Source organism: Molossus molossus, unplaced genomic scaffold (assembly GCF_014108415.1).
Source record: "Molossus molossus isolate mMolMol1 unplaced genomic scaffold, mMolMol1.p scaffold_m16_p_5, whole genome shotgun sequence".
Lineage (NCBI taxonomy): Eukaryota > Metazoa > Chordata > Mammalia > Chiroptera > Molossidae > Molossus > Molossus molossus.
The window spans coordinates 74,874,194-74,896,168 of NW_023425388.1; the positions used below are offsets into that span (position 1 = coordinate 74,874,194).

Here is a 21,975-nt window from a genome sequence, read left to right on the forward strand (position 1 = left end):
TTTCTTCCTGTTTTACAGAAGAAGAGCTAGAATCAGAATTGTTACAACTTGCTTAGGACACCCAGCTAGGAGGAAGCAGAGTAGGACTTGGAGCCAGGAAATCGGGCTCTTCACTACCATGCTGGTTAATTTCTACCACAACCCACTGGGTGGATATTACTTTTTTATTAAAAAAACAAATGGAAGCTCCTAGAAGTGAAGTCACTTGTACTCTTCCACATTCCACTACATTCAGATAAGGGGAGAGTGTTAAGTCACACCTATTGGTGTTTAATTATTTCATGGTCAGAGGGAAACAAAAAGCAGGTTTGGATATAGTTGTGCTCACCTGTGGCTGTTTCCCAGCACCCTGCAGGCTGTCCCAGGTAGACTGAGTCCATGAGACGCTCAGGAGAGCTCAGGACGCGTGTGGGAACCTCATGAGGTCTCTGTCTGGAAGCACATTTGGAACATGTTTGCAATGGCCCCAGAACACCTGTTGGCTGACAGAAAGCTAGCTAAAGATTCAAAAATGAATTGAGCTGGTTCTGTGAGGCCATGATCCTTGCTGGGCTCCGCTTCTACATGCTGGTAGAGGAGGCAGGGTTAGCAACCTCCTCCATCCCGAGGGCTGCTCGCTGAGGAAGCTTTCTCTGTGATGCTACTGGTCAGACTGAAACAAAGGTAGAAGAGTGGAAAGAAGAGGACCAAAACAGAGACACAGGAAGCGGGAAAGAAAGGGAAGCAAAAGAGAAGTAAAGGAGACTGGAAAAAGTAAAGAAGTTCAGTGCTGGGGTTGGTCTACCCCTGCCAGAGGGGAGAGTGAGCCTGCCCTGGACCCAAGGCTCCCCTTTCCCTGTTCCTGGGGAGGAAGCAGATTTCCTCCCCTCAGGGCTCTGAATCCCACACCAGCCACAAACTTCATTTGAAAAATTAAATTAAGTCTGAGGAGCAAGCACCCTCCAAAAGGCCCTGGAGGTCAGAACAATCAGGATTTAAATTAATTGCTTAATGAAAAAACATTTCTGAGAACAATGCTAATAATTTGCTAAAACTGGGGTATGTTTGTAACTTTTAGAAATGAATTGAATTGCTGGTTACAAAAATTAATGCTTATAGAAAAATTGTGATTGAAATCCCCGAAGTTAAGTATTGCTTCCTTAAAACAATAGGTAATTAGTGAATTATTGTGCACATACAGTCAGTATTACATTCAGCACTTAATTACACAGTGCCTCAAATTGTTTCCCAGTTGTTGCTTGCACGTTAGTCTTATCTCCCTGAACTTGATCATAAACTTGGTGAGAACAAGTGCTGGATTTCATTGGTACCTCCCACCACGCTTGACGCAGCCCTAAATACACACATTCATTCTCATTCTCTCTCTCTCTCTCTCTCTCCAAAGTTGATGAATGTTGATTGGAATAAATCCCTGAGCCTAGAAAATTTTGGCTCTTTGAAGAAACATTTATTTAGTTATTGCAGCAGGTCACAATCAGGGCATGTTTCCCAGGAAAGCCAAAGAAAGTGAACACATTGTGTGACTTGTTAAATAGAGTAGAAAATTTGAAAGGAGGCAGCTATTTGAGTGAGGAGAGTCGTAGATGATTTCGGTCAGGTGCTTGCTGCAGAGCAACAGGCTTGGGGTTTTGTTGACTCACCTACGTTTTACAAAGATTGAGAGTAGTCATCAGGCCTGGAAGGGGATGGAGAGCGGAGGGCTCCTGTGCAAAATGCTTGCCCCATGTTTTCTGGAGCCTCTTTACTTCTCAAAAGCTTTGACCATGATTGGTTTATTAAAAAATCAACTGAGTTGAATGAAAAACTCCCTCAGGTTCTCAGCCGCAGCAATCTTGAACAAGAAGAACAAAGTTGGAGGGATCACATTACCAGATTTCAGGTTATACTACAAAGCCACTGTAATCAAAACAGCCTGGTAGTGGCACAAGAACAGGTATATAGACCAGTGGAACAGAACAGAGAAACCTGAAATAGACCCAAGGCAATATGCTTAATTAATATGTGACAAAGGTGGCAAGAGCATACACTGGAGTAAGGACAGCCTCTTTAATAAATGGTGTTGGGAAAATTGGACAGCTACATGCAGAAAAATAAAACTAGACCATCAACTTACACCCTACACAAGAATAAACTCAAAATAGATAGAAGACTTAAATGTGACTCATGAATCCATAAAAATCCTAGAAGAAAATGTAGGCAACAAAATTTCAGACATCATGCGCAGCAGAACATCACCTAAGGCAACAGAAACAAAGGAGAAAATGAACACATGGGACTACATTAAACTCAAAAGCTTCTGCACAGCAAAAGATACAATCATCAAAACGGAAAGGCTACCCACTGTATGGGAGAGCATAATTGCCAATGATATATCAGATAAGGGGTTAATTTCCAATATATATAGAGTGCTCGTACAACTCCACAAAAAAAGACAAAGAACCCAATTAAAAAATGGGCAGAGGAACTAAATAGACACCTCTCCAAACAGGACATGCAAATAGCTAGGAGACATATGAAGAAATGCTCAACATCACTAATCATCAGAGAGATGCATATTAAAACATCAATGAGGAATCACCTCACACCTGTCAGAATGGCTGCCATCAACAAATCATCAAACAACAAGTGTTGGCGAGGGTGTGGAGAAAAGGAGACTCTAGTACACTGCTGGTGGGAATGCAGACTGGTGCAGCCACTATGGAAAACAATATGGTGTTACCTCAAAAAGTTAAAAATTGAATTTTCATTTGACCCAGTGATCCCACTTCTAGGAATATACCCTAAGAAGCCTGAAACACCAATCAGAAAGAATATATGTACCCCATGTGCATAGCAGTACTATTTACAGCAGCTAAGATCTGGAAACAGCCCAAGTGTCCATCAGTAGACGAATGGATAAAAAAGCAGTCGTACATATACACAATGGAATACTATGCAGCTGTAAGAAAGAAAGATCTCTTATCCTTTGAGTCGACATGGAGGAACCTGAAAAGTATTATCCTAAGCAAAACAAGCCAAACAGAGAAAGACAAGTATCATATGATCTCACTTATTTGTGGAATATAATGAACATAACAGTCTGAGGAATGGGGTAGTCCCAGAGACGTGGAAGTGGGGTATAGACTGACAATCCCCAGAAGAGGGGGTGGTGGGGGAGAGGTAAACCCCAGAACTTATATGCATGTATGCATGAACAAAGGACATGGACAACAAAGCTGGGGACAGGGCAGGGAGGGAGGGGGAGGGGGGAATTAGTGGGGGGAAAAAGGAGAAAAATCTGTAACAAAAATAAATAAATAAATAAATTAATTAATTAATAAAAAAACCAAAAAAAATCAACTGAATAAAACAATACTTTACTTTGATCCATTCATAAGTAACATGAATAAAAGTATTTACCATTATGTTTACTGAGTTAAAATTCATCTCTCCATTTTAGAGGCATAAAGATAATCGGCTCTGCTCTAGGAATATTTAGTCATATTTTCTGAGTAAGTCTTCAATTTAAAAATATTTAATGCATGCATCTTAACAACAGTTCTCTTCGAAAGAATACTGAAGGTTAGTCCATGTCTCATATATTTTCAGTTTCTTATGAACGATGACAGTGGTGGCAGCTAAGCCCAGACTTCCCAGGTCTTTGGCCCCCAGTGTGTGTGTGCTGGTGCTGGGAATGGCAGAATCTGGAAAAACCAACTATGTGCAGAGACTCACAGGACAGCTGCATCACCAAGGCCCTCCCGCTTATGTGACCAGTCTGGACCCCCCACCCCCATCCCCGAGGATGAACTTCCCTTTCCTGCCAATATTGGTATATAATTTATCATCAGAATTCATCTACATGCAATTTAAACCTTCAACAAAGTGTCCAGATATGAACTTGGGCCCAATGGTGGCATAGTGACTTCATTCAATCTCTTTGCTATCAAATTTGATCAGGTGATGAAATTTATTGAGAAGAACCTAAACGTGTCTAAATATCTCTTGATTGACACACCTGGGCAGATTAAAGTATTCACCTGGTCACATTCCTGCATCTCATACGAATATGTACAGTTTTATACAGTCATGAGTAAAACTTTTATCATTGATCACAGCTTTGCAGTGGGATAGATGCAAGATTTTGAGGATTTCCAAGATGTCTGGAATCAAGAGACTGCATACATCAATGACCCAACATGGGGTGAGATACATTTTACAGCTCACTCAAGATGGTAGGTGTGTCTGCTGTTCTGGGTCCAGGCTGAGATGAACTCTTTGTGCTGCGGAAGAATCTGAAAGGGAATGTGGTCCTGCATAGGAAAGACGGAAGAAATCACTGGCCAGTGCACAGAGCCAGCAGCAAAAAGTACAACTGGAGCACCTTGGAAAGACATAGGCTCTGTCACCTTGGACACAGCAACTCTGCAGACAGCTTGTCTCCTTCTGATTTGATCCTGACTGGGGGAACTTTGGATGAAGAGGATGAGGAAGCAGACAGGGACACTGATGATACTGACCACAGAGACGAAAGTCATGAAAAACCATGTTCTAGAATTTTGTGCAATAATCAATGGCACAGCACTGGAAAAGAAATAAATAGTTTCTAGAAGTCCAAGGGTTTGGAGCTCTGTGAAAGAACTACCTTTACTCTGACTATAAGGAACTACAAGGAACTATAGTTCTGGGGTTACTATAAGGAACGATTTTGTTCAGAATAGCAGTTTCTCTTATTGTGGAAATCCTCTGACTCTGGTGAAGGCAGGGACAGAAGACATTTGGACCTGGCAGGCAGATTTTAATGCCCCTTGGCCGTTTCCTTGCATTTTTTGCGAGGAAAGATCTTCTGACCTTTCTTGGATGCTGGTATTCCTCCAAGTGTAAAACTTCACATCTTATCATATGAACTCAAGTGCTACTGCTGCTGACAGATGGAATAGAGGGAGAACATACTGTTCACTTCAGATCTCTATTATTAGGCTGGATCTATAGCCTCTATTTCCCTAGCCTCCTGCCCTTGACTGACGAGTCCCCTCCTTTTAGCAAAAAGGGAGGGGGAAACATGAGCTCTCACAGAGTATCAGTGGTGACTCCTTGGCAACCAAACAGTGTTGGTATGAAATGTGCCTCATGCTGGGAAGCTCATTATAGGACACCAGGTTTGTTAAAGAAAGTGGGAAAAACATATAATTAATAAAAGGATCCTGTTTTAGATGGTGACTTGAATAAATAGTTTTTAATTTTAACTTTGTTGTAAGCTGGCCTGTCATAACTTCAAATAAGAAAGTTATATAATCACAAATAGCTTAACTTACGTTCCTCAGAGAGATGTAAAGCCACATGTCAAACCTGTCTCAATACGGAGGTGGTGTTTACTAAAGTGTCCCCTGTACATATACTTAGTAACCAGATATAGAGCCAGGCCCTCTTTGTATTGCACTTTAAACCTGATGCAAAGTATCCTTGGTAATTCACTCAAAGGCCATGGATTTGGGTCAGGTGTACATTCCATATATAACAGTCATGGTAAGTGTTTACCCTACCTTCGTTCTTCACAGTGCCTTAACATGCAATACATTTCTCTTAAGGAATTTTATCCCTGCCTAAACTGTCCTCCAGTGGTTCTGAAAGTGTGGTCTCTGGACCAGCAGCATAAGCATAAGAATTACCTGGAAAATGGTTAAACATGGGACACCGAAGACCTGACTCAGAAACGGTGGGTGGGGCCCAGCAATCTGTCTGCACCGAAGCTCTAACTCAACGATCTTCAACCAGTGTGCCACAGGAAATTTTAAAACATGCCACACTTGACTACTTAGTCAGGGGCACTGATCTTTTTTCCCTTTGACTGTCAAATTAAAAAATGGCAACAGCCAACACAACACTAGTCATCCAGTGTAAATGACTCAAAATTATACTTTTTTTTTTTTTTTTTTTGGTCAGATCAGTAAAAAGTATAATATAGTTGTTGGTGTGACCCAGACTTTTAGTAATTAGTGTATGCGTGTCATGAGATGGAAAAGGTTAAAAATCCTGCTCTAACTCAAACAGCCTGTGACAATTCTGGGCCAGGTGAATCTCAGGGATCACTCCTCTTATGACCCGCTTTATCAGAGTACCCTAACTTTGACCACCTGGTGCCTGTTCTCCAATTTAAACATTCTAAAAATAAAAGTGTTTTATTTATTAAAAAGGTGACAGTGGGAATGGAAGTCTGGAAAAATACAAATAAATTTACTTCACAGTAATTGTAAGGTAACTAAGCCATGATCACAGTTCATATTACTAGACATTAATTCCAGGTAATACTCTTACATTAAGAAAAGGCCCTCTAGGAGCCTGCCTGGTTCTCAAATGTCTTTCTCAAACTCTTTATGTTACATTCTCTGTCCCAGTAACTTTCAACAGCCTAGGGCTCCGTGCATACAGCACACTTTTCTAGTTCAATGAAAACGAAATGCTTGGCTTAAAATGCCCATCCCACGTTCTCTGCTAACTCTCTTCCTGGACAAACCCTCCAGAAAGCTACTCTTCCTACAGTCTCAGATTGAATTTATCTTTCTTCTTTTTTCTCTCTCTTCTTTTTTCTTTCTTTCTTCTGACTAGCATAGTGCCTAATGGCACACAGAAAAGGCTCTATAAATTTTGTTGGTTATTGTTATTGTTGTTATTAAAGGGCTGAAAATTGAGTTCTTATTTGCATGCAAGGTAAGAAATATTTCAGTTTAGAACTTTTCCAAATTGGGGGGGGCACATGTTCTGAATATTTCCCCCTGACAGAATTTTGGAGGAAAGAGCATTATTTGAATTTTTGGCTTCTTGTATGCTAAGATTCTCAAAAATTTGAAAATACTATTTCACTTAAACATGGAATTTCACATTAGATATAAAATTTTATACCTAATGGAGTGTGAGGTTATTTAAACTTAAGAAGCTTTCTGCATGGCTAAAAGCATTATTTTCAAATCTTCAAAATATAGCACAGCCCCTTTATTTTCTCAGAAGGAATAAATGATTCAAACAAAGTGATCTAGTAGAAAGAGCCTGGAATGAAATTGGGGTGGCTTAAATTTGCCTCTAATTGGTTTGTGACTGTTGCGGCTCAGTGTACTGAGCGAAGTCTCGTGGATTGAGAGGTCCGGTTCGATTCCCTGCCGGGGTTGTGGGCTCGATCCCCAGTAGGGGGCGTGCAGGAGGCAGCCGATCAATGTTTCTGTCTCTCTCCCTTCCTCTCTCTCCAAAAAATCAATAAAAATATATTTTAAAAAGTTATAATTGGTTTGTGACTGTGGATAAGCTTCCTCACTCTCTAGTCCTAACATTATCTTGATTAGAGGAAGATGACCCGAAGGCAAATTAAACTCTGTTCTAAATGCCCTCTGGTGTATGCTTTTATAGTAAAACCTTTTAAATGATCAAGTAGAGGTGAACTACATGAATGGAAGGGAGGAAGTGAAGAAGGAAAGATTAGAGTAGGGTGTAACTCATTTTGGAGCACTGGAAAGAGGTGAGTTCTTAGTCTTGAAGGAAGAAGTGATGGGATGCCTTACACTAGGATATGAAGGTGAGCAGAACTGCCTCAATGATTATTTTCTTTTCTTATGTCTGTCATGTTTGTGGAAACTGGAGAAAGCAGAAGAGTCCACCCAAAGCCAGGCTCAGATCTGCAGACTCTAGTCACCAACAGTGGACGGTAAAGAGGAGTCTGCCAGCAGAAATGGACCTCTGGGGCGACAGGAGGTGTGTGATGCCAGGGGCTGTTTCCTTCCATTACATCTTTCTGGGGAAAAACATCTTAATCCTCCTTATCTGAAGTAGTGTTTTCCCAGATCTGCTCTCCTTGTTATCTCCCAATCCTCATCTGACCTGCTGCCACACCCCTTGGTCTTCCTTTTCAGCTGGCCTTCAGGGGAGCCATGATAAATGCAGCAGAATGGGCTGAAATATAGATGTCAGTTTAAACAGTGTAATTTGCTATAAATGGCTTTATCTTTTTTGTCCTTACATTGGCTGCATTTTCTTTTATCTTGAAAGCAACTTAAGTATGAGCAGTCAAACATTCGAGGTGTTTAATTTTAGTTTATGTGTCTAATAACAGTAAAATATGAGATACTGTTTTAGGTTATAGAGAGGTATAGAAAGTTATTATTATTACTATTTTTTATCATTGACCTCATCCGCAGAGAAGAAAAATAATTATAGGGACTTGAGGGACTAGGCCTTACTCTTTTCTTTCTTTCTTTCTTTCTTTCTTTCTTTCTTTCTTTCTTTCTTTCTTTCTTTCTTTCTTCCTTCCTTCCTTCCTTCCTTCCTTCCTTCCTTCCTTCCTTCCTTCCTTCCTTTCTTTCTTTCTTTCTTTCTTTCTTTCTTTCTTTCTATCTTTCTTTCTTTATCTTTCTATCTTTCATTCTTTCTTTTCTTCAGACAGAGCAGGAGGGAGAGAGGGGAGGGAGAGAGAGAGAGAAACATTGATGTGAGAGAGACACATTGACTGGCTGCCACCCACACGATCCCAACTGGGACCAGTGACAAACTGCAAACAAGGTACATTCCCTTAGCAGGAACCGAACCCAGGACTCTCTGTTCCGCAGGCCAACACTCTAACCGCTGAGCCAAACTGGCCAGGGCTCTTTTTCTTAAAAAATACATTCAAAATTTTCCTCCATGCCCCCAATTCCTTTTAAAAGTAATAACCAAAGAATATAAAATGGTATTCAGTATTCATAGAAAATATTTAAAAATTTTGCATGATGCTAATAGTTATTTTATGGGAGAAGGAGACAAAGGAGATAGGAAGAAACAATTTAAAATAAAGACACATGTAGACAGAGACCAGTGGGAAGTGGGTATAATGGCAAGAACAGGTGCTTTACATCCAAATTGATGTTTTCATTTCATTTTGCTACTGTTTTTGCTGTGTGACAATGTACCCAATCTATTTCAATATCAGTTTTCTTTTTTATTAATGAGGAATAACATATATATATATATATATATATATATATGTATATATATATATTCTAATTACTAGGTTAGCAATGAAATTAAATGAAATATCCATTCTGTAAATCTATAACAAATTTCTGAAATGTGTACTGGTTTCTGCTGTAAACACTTGTTTCTGGTCCTTACCCACTTCTTAATCAATACTTTATCTTATGATCACTGCCTTTTTCTTCCTGTCATGTTCTTGATTTTCATCTCATGAAACTGGTAGGAGACCAGAATGTGCCACCCCAAAACATGACTGTAAGAAACTAGAGTAAGCCACCCCCAAATATGCCTCTTCAGCATGAGGACTATTTTGAGAAACAGCAGACACAGGAGAAGCTGCCCACAGAGCGGAAGTCACGCATGTATAAGGATGCTTCCCTTTCTGCATCAGGAAGAGAAGGACCACTGCAAAGCACAAGAGGATCTTATCCCTGCTGAAGGCCCTGACTTAAATCTGCATCGAGAAATCAACAACTGTTATTCTTGTCTGCCTTGCTTTTTCCTGGTCACCTTTGCATAACTCACCTTCTCCACATTCTTCTTTCTTTGATTTAGCTGAAGATGATATGTAAGCCTGAATTCTAAACCTCATCATTGAGAGTTATGCATTTCCCTGGGTATCCTCCTTGTACATATGAAGTACATATGTTAATATACTTCTGTTTGTTTTTCTCTTTTCAATCTGTCTTTTGATACAGGGGCCCTGATTGAGAATTTAGAAAGGTAGAAGGAAAACTATCTATCACCCACCCTCATACTCTGAATAAAGAAGCAAAGATCGAGACTTGCGGTCAAGATGGTGGCGTAGGTAAACGTGGTATTGCATCCTCCCACAAACACATCAAAGTTACAACTAAACTACAGAACAACCATCATTCAAAACTGCCTGAAATCGAGCTGAATGGAAGTCCTACAACTACGGAATTAAAGCAGCAGCCACATTGAGACTAGTAGGAGGGGCGGAGGCTGACGGGCTGGTCCCACACGCACGAGTGGCAGATAAAAATCAGGAGGACACCTCGGCTGAGAAGGTCCTCCCTGAGGGCTGAGGGGTCCGTGTCCCACACCAGACGCCATGCTCAGGGTTTCAGTGCTAGAAGGAGAAGTCCCCATAACTTCTGGCTGGAAAAAAACCAGTGGGAACTGAGGCTCAGGGAAGCTGATGCGGCTGGAGCCCCGGGCAGCTCCTTAAAGGGCCCACACAGGGACGTATCCGACTCTCTCCCTCTAAGCTTGGAGGGGAGGCAGCTTGAGGATCACCAGAGACGTACAGGGAAGAACTGAGCTGTTTGGCATTGGAGCGAGGGCTGGAGAGGGGGCTTTCTCTGTGCTGTCAAAGGCCTTTGTTCCTTTGGTGAGCCCTGCCCTGGGACTGCAGACAGTCGCTATATCTGGGACTCCAGCAACCTGGCTCACACTGGTAGCCCTGCCCTGGTGATTCCCTGAGGCCCCGCCCCACCCAACTTTCAGGTCCACCCGAGCTGTTGTCACTTACTTAACCATAGGATTGGCCTGTCTTGGATCTTGCTTCAGGTTTTCTTTAATTCTTTCAAAAAAGCAGCATCTGGTCTCAGCCCCATACCGCTCGTTAAGTAATACACAGAAACAAACACAGAGAGGCAGCCAAAATGAGGAGACAAGGAAACAGGTCCCAAATGAAAGAACAGAACAAAACCCCAAGAAAAGAACTAAGCAAAATGGACATAAGCAACCTAACAGATACTGAGTTCAAAATACTGCTTATAAGGATGCTCAATGAACTTAGTGAGGACCTCAAGAGCATAAAAAAGGACCAGTCACAAATGATGGATGCACAGTCAGAAATGAAGGAGGCATTCACTGAAATAAAGAATAGTTTACACAGATTCAATAGTAGAGTATGTAAATCCAAGAAGCAGACCATTGATTTGAAATATAAGGAATCAAAAAACGCCCAATCAGAACAGCAAAAAGAAAAAAGAATCCAAAAAAAATGAGGATAGTGTAAGGATCCTCTGGGACAACTTCAAGCATGCCAACATTTGCATCTTGGGGGTGCCAGAAGGAGAAGAGAGAGAATAAGAAATTGAAAACTGTTTGAAACAATAATGGCGGAAATTTTCTTAACTTGGTGAAGGAAACAGACATACTAGTCCAGGAAGCACAGAGAGTCCCAAACAAGATGAACCCCAAGAGGCCCATACCAAGACACATCATCATCAAAAGGCAAAAGGTTCAAGACAAAGAGAGAATCTAAAAGCAGCAAGAGAAAAGCAGTTAGTTACCTGCAAGGGAATTCCCATGAGGCTGTCAGCTGATTTCTCAAAAGAAACTTTGCAGGCCAGAAGGGAGTGGCAAGAAATATTCAGAGTGATGAAAAGCAAGAACTTACAGCCAAGATTACTCTATCCTGCAAAGTTGTCATTTAGAATTGATGGCCATATAAAGAGTTTCCCAGACAAGAAAAAGTTAAAGGAGTTCATCACCACCAAACTGTTATATGAAATGATGAAAGGTCTTTTTGAAGAAAAAGATAAAATATATGAACAAACAAAATGGCAATGAATACATATCTATCGACAATGGAATCTACAAACAAAATGAACAGGCAGAACAGAAACATTCTCATAGATATAGAGAGCATTTTGTTGGTTGCCAGATGGGAGATGGGTTGGGGGAATGGGTGAAAAAGGTGAAGGGATCAAGAAGTACAAATTCATTGCTAGACTGACAAACCTCAAAGGGAAAGGGGTTGGGGGGTGGGAAGAAATAAACCAAAGAACTTATATGCATAACCAATGGACACAGACAATAGTGTGGGAAAAGGCGGGAGGGGGGCGGGAGTGGGGAAAAGGGGGTCAATGGGGAAAAATGAGGAACATCTGTAATACATTCAACAATAAAGATTTTTTAAAAAAGAAGAAGAAGCAGAGATCTACAGAGGGATATTAAAGAGGGTAAATGCACTGAAGGACCTACACAGAGAGATAGAGATGCTAAACTTAAATGAAGACGAGAAAAGAGACACCAGAGACATGCTTCAGAGGTGATCACTGCATGTTGTCAACATACAGTTTTGAAAGTCATGTTGCATTTTTACAAATGTTCTAACATTTTTTACCTTTGACTGTGTGTAGATGGGATGAAATATTTAGCCAAGAGCTGCCGATTTTCTATGTTAAAGAGAGACCAGGACAGTGCAGAAACAGAGACTGAATATCATTTGGTGCTTTAGTTGGTCCTTCATTTGACATACTGTTTCACATACATTCTCAAAACTAGATGTTGGCATCTGAATGGAATTATTAATACTGCCATAGTAGATAGGAGCCAATAAAAGATTCAGGAATCATACTAAATTCCATTTATTTTCATCTTTCAATTTCTAATAATATTTTTACAATCTTTGAAGGCATTTTTATGGTAGAATGAATACCTGAGTAGAAATCAAAATAACAGAAATAAATGGAAGAACATCTGGCTGATTCAGTCATGTTAAAATTTGAAGTCAAACTTGGGTTATTAATATTTATGACTTGAAAATATGTTCTTCGATTTTGACTAACAGCATCCCATATGATATTTAATGATTGAATAATTTAATTTCAAAAATTTAAATATTGTGGCTTGAATCTTTTATTTAAAAATAAACAAGCCCTTGAGAATTTATCTTTTCACTCTTCCCCTTAGGATAATAATGTTCATTTGGATATTTGCTTATCTCAACTGTGTGATTATAGTAAAGTTGTAGAAATCAATCTTGTTTAGCTATTAACTTAATTTTAAAATTCAAAGCTCCAGTAAGTAAAGGTATTGTACTATGGTAGGTGTACAAGTACCCACTGAGTTCCATGATCATTGAAACTATGGATGGGAAAGTTGGTGTCTCTACCGTGTCTATACTGTGACCTGTACTAGCCTAGCCTCAGATGGGATATGTAAATAAAGCTTAAAATATATAAATTTCTCTCTCTCTCTCTCTCTCTCTCTCTATATATATCTATATATATATATATATGTAATAATTATAGTTACCTCTATTGCATACTTAATTTTTTTTGGCAGAGTCCCATGTGTTATTTCTTTTCATATTCTCAAGTTTTCAAGCTAGCTATTTTTTTAATCCCTGATTAAAAGGTGTGGAAATGGAAACTCATTGACTTTACAGAAATTCTAAAAGTCTCATATCTACTAAGTGGAAACACTGCAATTAACATCTGTTTCTGATCCTAAAATTTGAGACGTATCTATCAGGTTAATTGATGTTCTAAACATTTTAACCAGCTAAAAGGGATTTAATAACTTTTTTTGACATGACAAAGTTATTTCATTAAAAATATTTTTTGAGAAAAAAATGATACTAATTCTACTTTATACCTTTTCTATATGAAGATAAATTGTTGCCACTTTCCAGTTCGGAGTCTGCTGAGAATACCTGAAACTTTCATTCAAGGAGAATCAAGGACAAGATGTCTGAGATATCTCTACCCTTTGAGAAGCAAGCTATAATCATGTCTTGGGCAAAAGGATGGGGTGGACATTGAAGGTCTATCTCCAGTTTGCAGAGCTACCTACAGAGTTGTCATTCTTGATCTGATTTTAGCTTGACCCCATTGTTTGTCTGTCAACCTCTTCACCTTACCCATCCTACTAATCTGTGGATACTAGAATACAAATTGGATAAATGAAAAAACCAAGCACACATTTTGGCGGGTTGTCTGTTTGTTTTCATGAACCAGATATTTGTTCATGTTTACTTTTAGCCTAAATGTATAGATGGGCAGCTCATTCTCTTTGCCCAAAGCCTCAATCTTTATAGCTGGCTCCTGGCTTAGCTCTTTCTATAGGTAAAAATTCCCATTATCAGGCATATCATTTTATCTGTCCTTGAACCACCTATCATCACTCTTTAACATCCCTTTGAATTCCACCAAAGAAGAAGGGAAGTTGTGGGCCTAAGTTCTTCCCACTCCCAATAGTCCTCTTTATAAAAGCAGCCTCTTCATCCCCTGAGCAATTGTGTTCATGCTTTCCATTCACACACATTTCCATGAACAATTTCTTTTATTTGGGGTACCCTGACTGTGATCAGACACTATGATTTGTTGCCCCTTTCTTTCCCCTCATTCTTGTTTTACAGAACTACTTTTACTACCTTGGCTGCATGCCTGACTTTCCATATTTCTCTGTTTCAAGTTTCTCTAAGGTAGGTCCTACTACTACTTTTCATATCTACTGATCTTTTTAAAGGCTTCTTTTTCCCTTTCCATAGTTATCCAATTTTGACAACTATGTGAGCATTCCCTGAAAGCTTCTGATTAAACACTTTTCATTATTTCTAAACATTGTTTTGCCTAAAACTGAAATTTGAATAGTGATTACTTCTGTTCCTACTGGGATCCTCTGAATTTATGGGACAGTTTATCATCTGTGATTACAAAGAGTCAGTGCTGAGCTGTTTTTCTATCTTCCTTTTTTTAGTGTCCAGAAGGATTATTCTTCACGTAAACCAACAATCATAGAGGCTGGTTTGGTAGAGATTAGGTACTGCTATCTATGCATAAGGGTAAAACTACATAGAGTCAAAATTAAACTTGAAAAGTCCTCTGAGATATTCATAGGGTACAGAATAGATGCTTTTTCAAATATACTACCCTGAATAGTATTATGCACGTGTAAATATATAATATATACAGTGATGTTCCTATTTAGTGAGAACAAGTAGTTGGCTTGTGTTTAAAAGCTATAGTGTATAATATATACATATGTGTGTATATGCACAAATATATGCACAAATATATAGGTATATATGTGAATATGTATGTCCATGCATATTTATCTTTAAATATTTGAATCACATTCAATGCAATTAAGCTGATCACACCCAGTTAGGCATGAGGGATAAAAAGACTGAAACAACTAGAGATGTACTTCTTCCATCTCACACTTAATCAGAGTAGGATGTGCACCTGCTTGATATAGTGGTAAATGTAATCATCTGCACTATTTAATCTTCTTTTACTTTCTTATCTTTACATTTTCATTTTTTGCTTACTTACTTAGAAGCAAAATAAGTAAATAAGTAAGATTGAATTCTCCTGAACAAAGTAGTCATATGATATAACAATATCAGATTCATATTTTAAGGACCTAGTCTCATGTCAGCATGTCTAGTAATACTGGTTCATGTATTAGTCCAGCAGTTTCAATCAAGAGTTCTAATTTCTTTTTTTTTCTTAATTTATTTATTTTTGTTACAGATATTTCTCCTTTTTCCCCCACTGATTCCATCCTCCACCTCCCTTTCCACCCTCTCCCCAGCTTTGTTGTCCCTGTCCATTGGTCATGCATACATGAATATAAGTTCTGTGGTTTATCTCTCCCCCCACCACCCACTCTTCTGGGGATAGTCAGTCTGTACCCCACTTCCATATCTCTGGGATTACCCCATTCCTCATACTGTTATGTTCATTGTATTCCACAACTAAGTGAGATATATGATACTTGTCTTTCTCTGTTTGGCTTGTTTCGCTTAGGATGACACTTTTCAGGTCCCACCATGTAGTCTCAAAAGATAAGAGATCTTTCTTTCTTACAGCTGTATAGTACTCCATTGTGTACATGTACCACTGCTTTTTTATCAATTTGTCTACTGATGGGCATTTGGGCTGTTTCCAGATCTTAGCTATTGTAAATAGTGCTGCTACAAACATGGGGATACATATATTCTTTCTGATTGGTGTTTCAGGCTTCTTAGGGTATATTCCTAGAAGTGGGATCACTGGTCAAATGGAATTCAATTTTTAATTTTTTGAGGTAACACCATATTTTTTTCCATTGTGGCTGCACCAGGCTGCATTCGCACCAACAGTGTACTAGAGTCCCCTTTTCTCCACACCCTTGCCAACACTTGTTGTTTGATGATTTGTTGATGGCAGCCATTCTGACAGGTGTGAGGTGATTCCTCATTGTTGTTTTAATATGCATCTCTCTGATGATTAGTGATGTTGAGCGTTTCTTCATATGTCTCCTAGCCATTTGTATGTCCTGTTTGGAGAGGTGTCTATTTAGTTCCTCTGCCCATTTTTTAATTGGGTTCTTTGTCTTCCTTTTGTTGAGTTGTATGAGCACTCTCTATATATTGGAAATGAACCCCTTATCTAATATATCATTGGCAATTATGCACCCCCATATAGTGGGTAGCCTATTTTGATGATTGTATCTTTTGTTGTACAGAAGCTTTTGAGTTTGATGTAGTCCCATGTGTTCATTTTCTCCTTTGTTTCTGTTGCCTTAGGTGATGTATCAGTGAAAATTCTGCTGAGTATGATGTCTTATATTTTGTTGCATACATTTTCTTCTAGGATTTTTATGGATTCATGAGTCACATTTAAGTTTTTTTATCCATTTTGAGTTTATTCTTGAGCAGGGTGTAAGTGGATGGTCTAGTTTTATTTTTTTTGCATGTAGCTGTCCAATTTTCCCAACACCATTTATTAAAGAGACTGTCTTTACTCCACTGTATGCTCTTGCCACCTTTGTCAAATATTAATTAAGCATATTGCCTTGGGTCCATTTCAGGGTTCTCTGTTCTGTTCCACTGGTCTATATGCCTGTTCCACTGGTCTATACGAGGCTATTTTGATTACAGTGGCTTTGTAGTATAACCTGAAATTTGGTAATCTGATCCCTCCTATTTTGTCCTTCTTTTTCAAGATTGCTGTGCCTATTCAAGGTCTTTATTGGTTCCACATAAACTTTTAAAGTATTTGTTCTAGTCCTGTGAAATATGTCATTGGTATTTTGATGGGGATAGCATTGAATCTATAGATTGCTTTGGGTAGTATGGACATTTTAATGATGTTAATTCTTCCAATCCATGAACAAGTTATGTGCTTCCTCTTTTTTATATCTTCCTCTATTTCTTTTTTCAATGACATGTAGTTTTCTTCGAATGGGTCCTTTATTTCTTTGGTTAAGTTTATTTCTAGTTATCTTAATTTTTTTTTGCAGCGATGATAAATGGGATTGTTTTTTCAGTTTTTTTTTTTTTGTGAGTTCATCATGGGTGTATAAGAATGCCATAGATTTCTTGACGTTATTTTGTATCCTGCTACTTTGCCAAATTCATTTATTAAGTCTAGTAAATTTTTGATGGAGTCTTTGGGGTTATCTACGTAGAGTATCATGTCATCTGCGAATAATGACAGTTTCACTTCCTCCTTTCCACTTTGGATCCCTTTTATTTTTTCTTCCTGTCTGATTGCTGTGGCTAAGACTTCCAGTACTATGTTAAACAAGATTGGCAAGAGTGGGCATCCCTGTCTTGTTCCTGTTCTTAAGGGAAATGCTTTTAGTTTTTGCGCATTGAGTATGATGTTGGCTGTAGACCTTTCATATATGGCCTTTATATGACTAGATTTGATCCCTCTATTCCCACACTGCTAAGCGTTTTTATCAGAAAAGGATGCTGGATTTTGTCAAAGGCTTTTTTGGCATCTATTGATATGATCATGTGGTTTTTATTCTTTTTGTTTATTCTATTTTGTTTATGTGTGTATCACATTTATTGATTTGTGAATATTGTACCAGCCTTGTGTTTCTGGGATAAATCCCACTTGTTCATGGTGAATAATTTTTTTCATGTGTTCCTGGATCCAATTTGCTAGTATTTTGGTCAGATTTTGGCATCTATGTTCTTCAGGGATATTGGCCTGTAGTTTTCTTTCTTTGTAGTGTCTTTTCCTGGTTGGAATTAGAATTATGCATGCCTCATAGAATGAGTTTGGAAGTCTTCCTTCTTCTTAAATTTTTTGAAATAGTTTGAGGAGAATGGGTGTTAGTTCTTTTTGGAATGTTTGGTAAAACTCCCCCTTGAGGCCATCTGGACCTGGGCTTTTGTTTGCTGAGAGAGTCTTGATTACCTCTTCAATTTGTTCTGTTGCTATTGGTCTGTTCAAGTTTTCTATCTCTTCCTGGTCCAGTTTTGGGAGACTATGTGTTTCTAGAAATTTGTCCATTTCACTTAGATTGTTGAATTTGTTGCCATATAATTGTTCATAGTAGTTGTTAACAATCTTTTGTATTTCTTTTGTGTCAGTTGTTACTTCTCCACTTTCATTTCTGACTTTCTGTATTTGGGTTCTCTTTCTTGTTTCTTGGTGAGTTTAGCTAAGGGCCCATCAATCTTGTTTATCTTTTTGCAAAACCAGCTCTTTGTTTCACTGATACTTTGAATTGTTTTTTTGGACTCTATGTCATTTATTTCTGCTCTGATCTTTACTAATTTCTTTCTTCTACTTGCTCTAGGGTTTTCTTTTTGTTTGCTTTCTAGTTCTTTAAGTTGTGAGGTTAGGTAGTCTATTAGAGATTTTTCTTGCTTCATGAGGTAGGCCTGTAGTGCTATGAACTTCCCTCTCAGAACTGCATTTGCTGTATCCCATAGGTTTTTTGTTGTTGTGTGTTCATTTTCATTGGATTCCAGGAAGTTTTTAATTTCTTCCTTGATCTCCTCGGTGACCCATTCATTGTTTAATAACATGCTATTTAGCTTCCATGTGTTCAAATGTCTTTGCATGTTCTTGTTGCAATTGATTTCTAGTTTCATGCCATTGTGTTCTGAGAAGATGCTTGATATTATTTCAATCTTCTTGAACTTGTAGAGACTTAGTTTGTGTCCTAACATGTGGTCTATCTTTGAGAATGTCCCATGTGCACTTGAGAAGAATGTGAATTCTGTAGTTTTGGGGTGGAATTCTCTGTAGATGTCTATTAAATCCATTTGGTCTAGTGCTTCATTTAGAGTCTGTGTTTCCTTGCTAATTTTTTGTCTAGAGGATCTATCCAGTGATGTCAGCGGGGTGTTGAAGTCCCCTGCTATGATTGTATTGCTATTGCTTTCTCCTTTGAAGTCTTCTAGAATATTTTTGATATATTTTGGTGCTCCTATACTGGGTGCATATATGTTTATCAAGGTTATATCTTCCTGTTGGATATATCTTGTCAATATTATGTAGTGGCCTTCTTTGTCTCTAGGTATGGTCTTCATTTTGAACTCCAATTTATCAGATATGAGTATTGCTACCCCAGCTTTTTTTTCCCTTTTTGTTTGCTTGGAAGATTTTTTTTCATATCTTCACTTTCAACCTATGTGAGTCTTTTGTTGTGAGGTGGGTCTCTTGTAAACAACATATAGATGAGTCATGCTTTCTTATCCAATCAGCTACTCTGTGTCTTTTTATCGGAGCATTCAATCCATTTACATTGAAGGTGATTATTGATATGTACTTATTTATTGCCATTTTTGTTTAGTGTGGTTCTATTTTTCTTCCTATTTCTCCTGCTAATTAGATCAATCCTTTTAATATATTTTGCAGTGCTGGTTTGGTCCTAAAATATTCCCTTAGCCTCTTCTTTTGTCTGGGAAGCTCTTTATTTGACCTTCTATTTTGAATGATAGCCTTGTTGGGTAGAGTAGTCTTGGATTTAGATTCTTGTTTTTCATGACCTTGATTACCTCATGCCATTCCCTTCTGGCCTGTAATGTTTCTCGTGAGAAGTCAGCTGAGAGCCTTATGGGGTTTCCTTTGTAGGTAACCTGTTGCTTATCTCTTGCTGCCTTTAGGATTCTCTCTTTGTCTTTAATTTGTGGCATTTTAATTATTATGTGTCTTGGTGTGGGCCTATTTGGGTTCTTTTTACTTGGGGCTCTCTGTGCTTCTTGAACTTGAATGCCTTCTTCCTTCACCAAATTAGGGAAGTTTTCTGTCACTATTTCTTCAAATATATTCTCTAACTCTTGCTCATTTTCTTCTTCTTCTGGGACTCCTATGATGCGAATGTTATTATATTTCAGTTGTCCCACAGTTCTCTTAAGCTGTCTTCCTGTTTTTTAATTGTGTTTTCCTTTTGGTTTTCTGATTGGTTGATTTTTTCTACCCTCTCTTTTAATTCACTGATTTGGTCCTCTGCTTCCTTTAGTCTACTATTTAGACCTTCCAATGTGTCCTTTTTATCTGATATGTCATTCTTCAAATCTTCTTGGTGGCTTTTAATTGCCAACTGTTTGATTTTCAATATTTCTATGTCTTTACTCATGGTACTCATGTTCTTACACATGCTGTTGCGCTTCCTCAAGATCATGGCTCTGAATTCTAGTTCTGTTAACTTGCTTAACTGCTGCTCATTTATCTTCTCTTAGGTAGAGGTCTCTTGTTCTTTCATTTGGCTTTTATTTCTGTGTTTCACCATTTTGGCTATCACAATGGGCTTTGGAGCCTGCCAAATTTTCTCTGTGGGTGTTGGTGTTCTGCTTTTTGTGGCTCCCTCTCCTGGTTTTGGATGAGGCAGGGAGGACCCACTTTAAACACCACTGTCAAGTCTTACTTTCCTAGTTAGAGTTGCTAGCTCAGTGAATGGTAGTTATCCTCCATCTTTTTGCATGGAGGCTATTAATAGAGGTCACACGAATAACCTTGGTTTCTGAGTTGAATGAAAAACTTTCTCAGGTGCTCAATGTAAGAGGATTTCCCAAGGGGCAGATCCTGGTTGTTAGTAGGCCTCAGTTAGTATTTCAATGGCCACCGGGTGCGGCTGAATCTCTGAGGGAGTGGCTGCTTCTTTTCCCAGGGCCCTGGGAAGGAGTAAGATGACCACAGTCCTGCGTGGCTGCGACTTAGCAAAAGCTCTGAGCACCCTCCAATTCCCAATTCCCACACAATTCCAGTCCAGTCTGTCCTCCCTCTGCCAGAGCCCAAGCTGAGTGGCTGCTGCTATTTTAGCCTGTGTCCTTGCTCTATGCTGTGGAGCTTCTTGGGAGTTTAATCTGTGGGCGCCACTCCCAGGTAATGCTTTCGCTCCTGGCCAAGTTCGCCGCTGCTCCCTAGCCAAGGCTGAAGCTTCCAGCCGAGGCCACCGCTGCTCCCAATAGAGGGAGCAGCCGACCATGGGCTCCTGGCCTCCCTTCACGTCTCCACAAGCCTACTAGGATTGAGTCAGTGTTCCTGGTTACGTGGTCCTCCAAGCTGTTTTTCAGTTGCCTTTTCCTGACGATTCGTCTTTATTTTCATTGTAATTCCATTTGGTCCTGGGAGATGGTCTGTGTAGCTTCCATTCACTCTGCCGCCATTTCCCTCTGCTCCTAATTTCTTTAAACAAGAATAATGAGAGAAAAATCAATGGCTTAGATAGTTACCTTTTCAGATCAGTGCTCAACTGGTAAGAATTACTCATGTTGTGGCAAATAATCTTGCAAATTTAACAAAATTTTGCAAAGACAAACTTCTAAAATGACAGATACTCATTTGTCACTCAGTTCTGCTTCACTGAGCTTAACATAATGATTAGACTTGAACTATCACCTCTCATTACATTTTTAATTTCTTCTGTCATATGTATCTTTATATACACAAATATATGGCGGACTTTCTCTGATTAGTGACTGCTGCCTGGGCTCTGTAGACCTGCACTCACATAGTGATGGTGCTGGAATTTTTACATGGAAGTGTCTTAGGTTTGTTAATGTGTTTAGAAGGTGAACTGGGTTATTTCTTTTGAAGCCATATTTGCTTAGTAAGCACTTTCTCTTTACTTAGTTCCTGTCTTTTTTGGGGGGGTGTTCAGGGGATTAAATGAGGGGCTATAGGTATTGGTTTGCTGTTTGCCTAATTTGAAATTCAAGTAGCCTCTCAAATCATAGGTTTCACATGCATAGAGGCCTTTTTTCTCTTTATTAGTTTTTTTGTTGTTGTTTTGTTTTTTCTACACTAAATACTCATTGAAGAACAAACTTGTTTTAAGCATTTTCTAGTTAATTTGCTTCTGATTAGTTAATTGATTTCTTTTAGGTTATTTAAACTTTGAAATAAGAATCAACTCACATTCTTTTACTCTTTTCAGTTTATTTCAGCAGAATTTCTTTGGGCTATATTTAAGCTCCTGAGTTCATATCTTAATGCTATTGAAATTAATTGCCTATTTTGATAATCTTGTACTCTTACTCTATTGAACAATAATTTCTAATAG

General features: G+C 38.8%; 1 pseudogene; it reads left to right on the top strand.

Moving 5' to 3' along the window:
• The first annotated feature begins 3,784 nt into the window (after positions 1–3,784).
• On the top strand, positions 3,785–4,582 carry LOC118616970 (annotated as a pseudogene).
• The last annotated feature ends 17,393 nt before the right edge of the window (positions 4,583–21,975 follow it).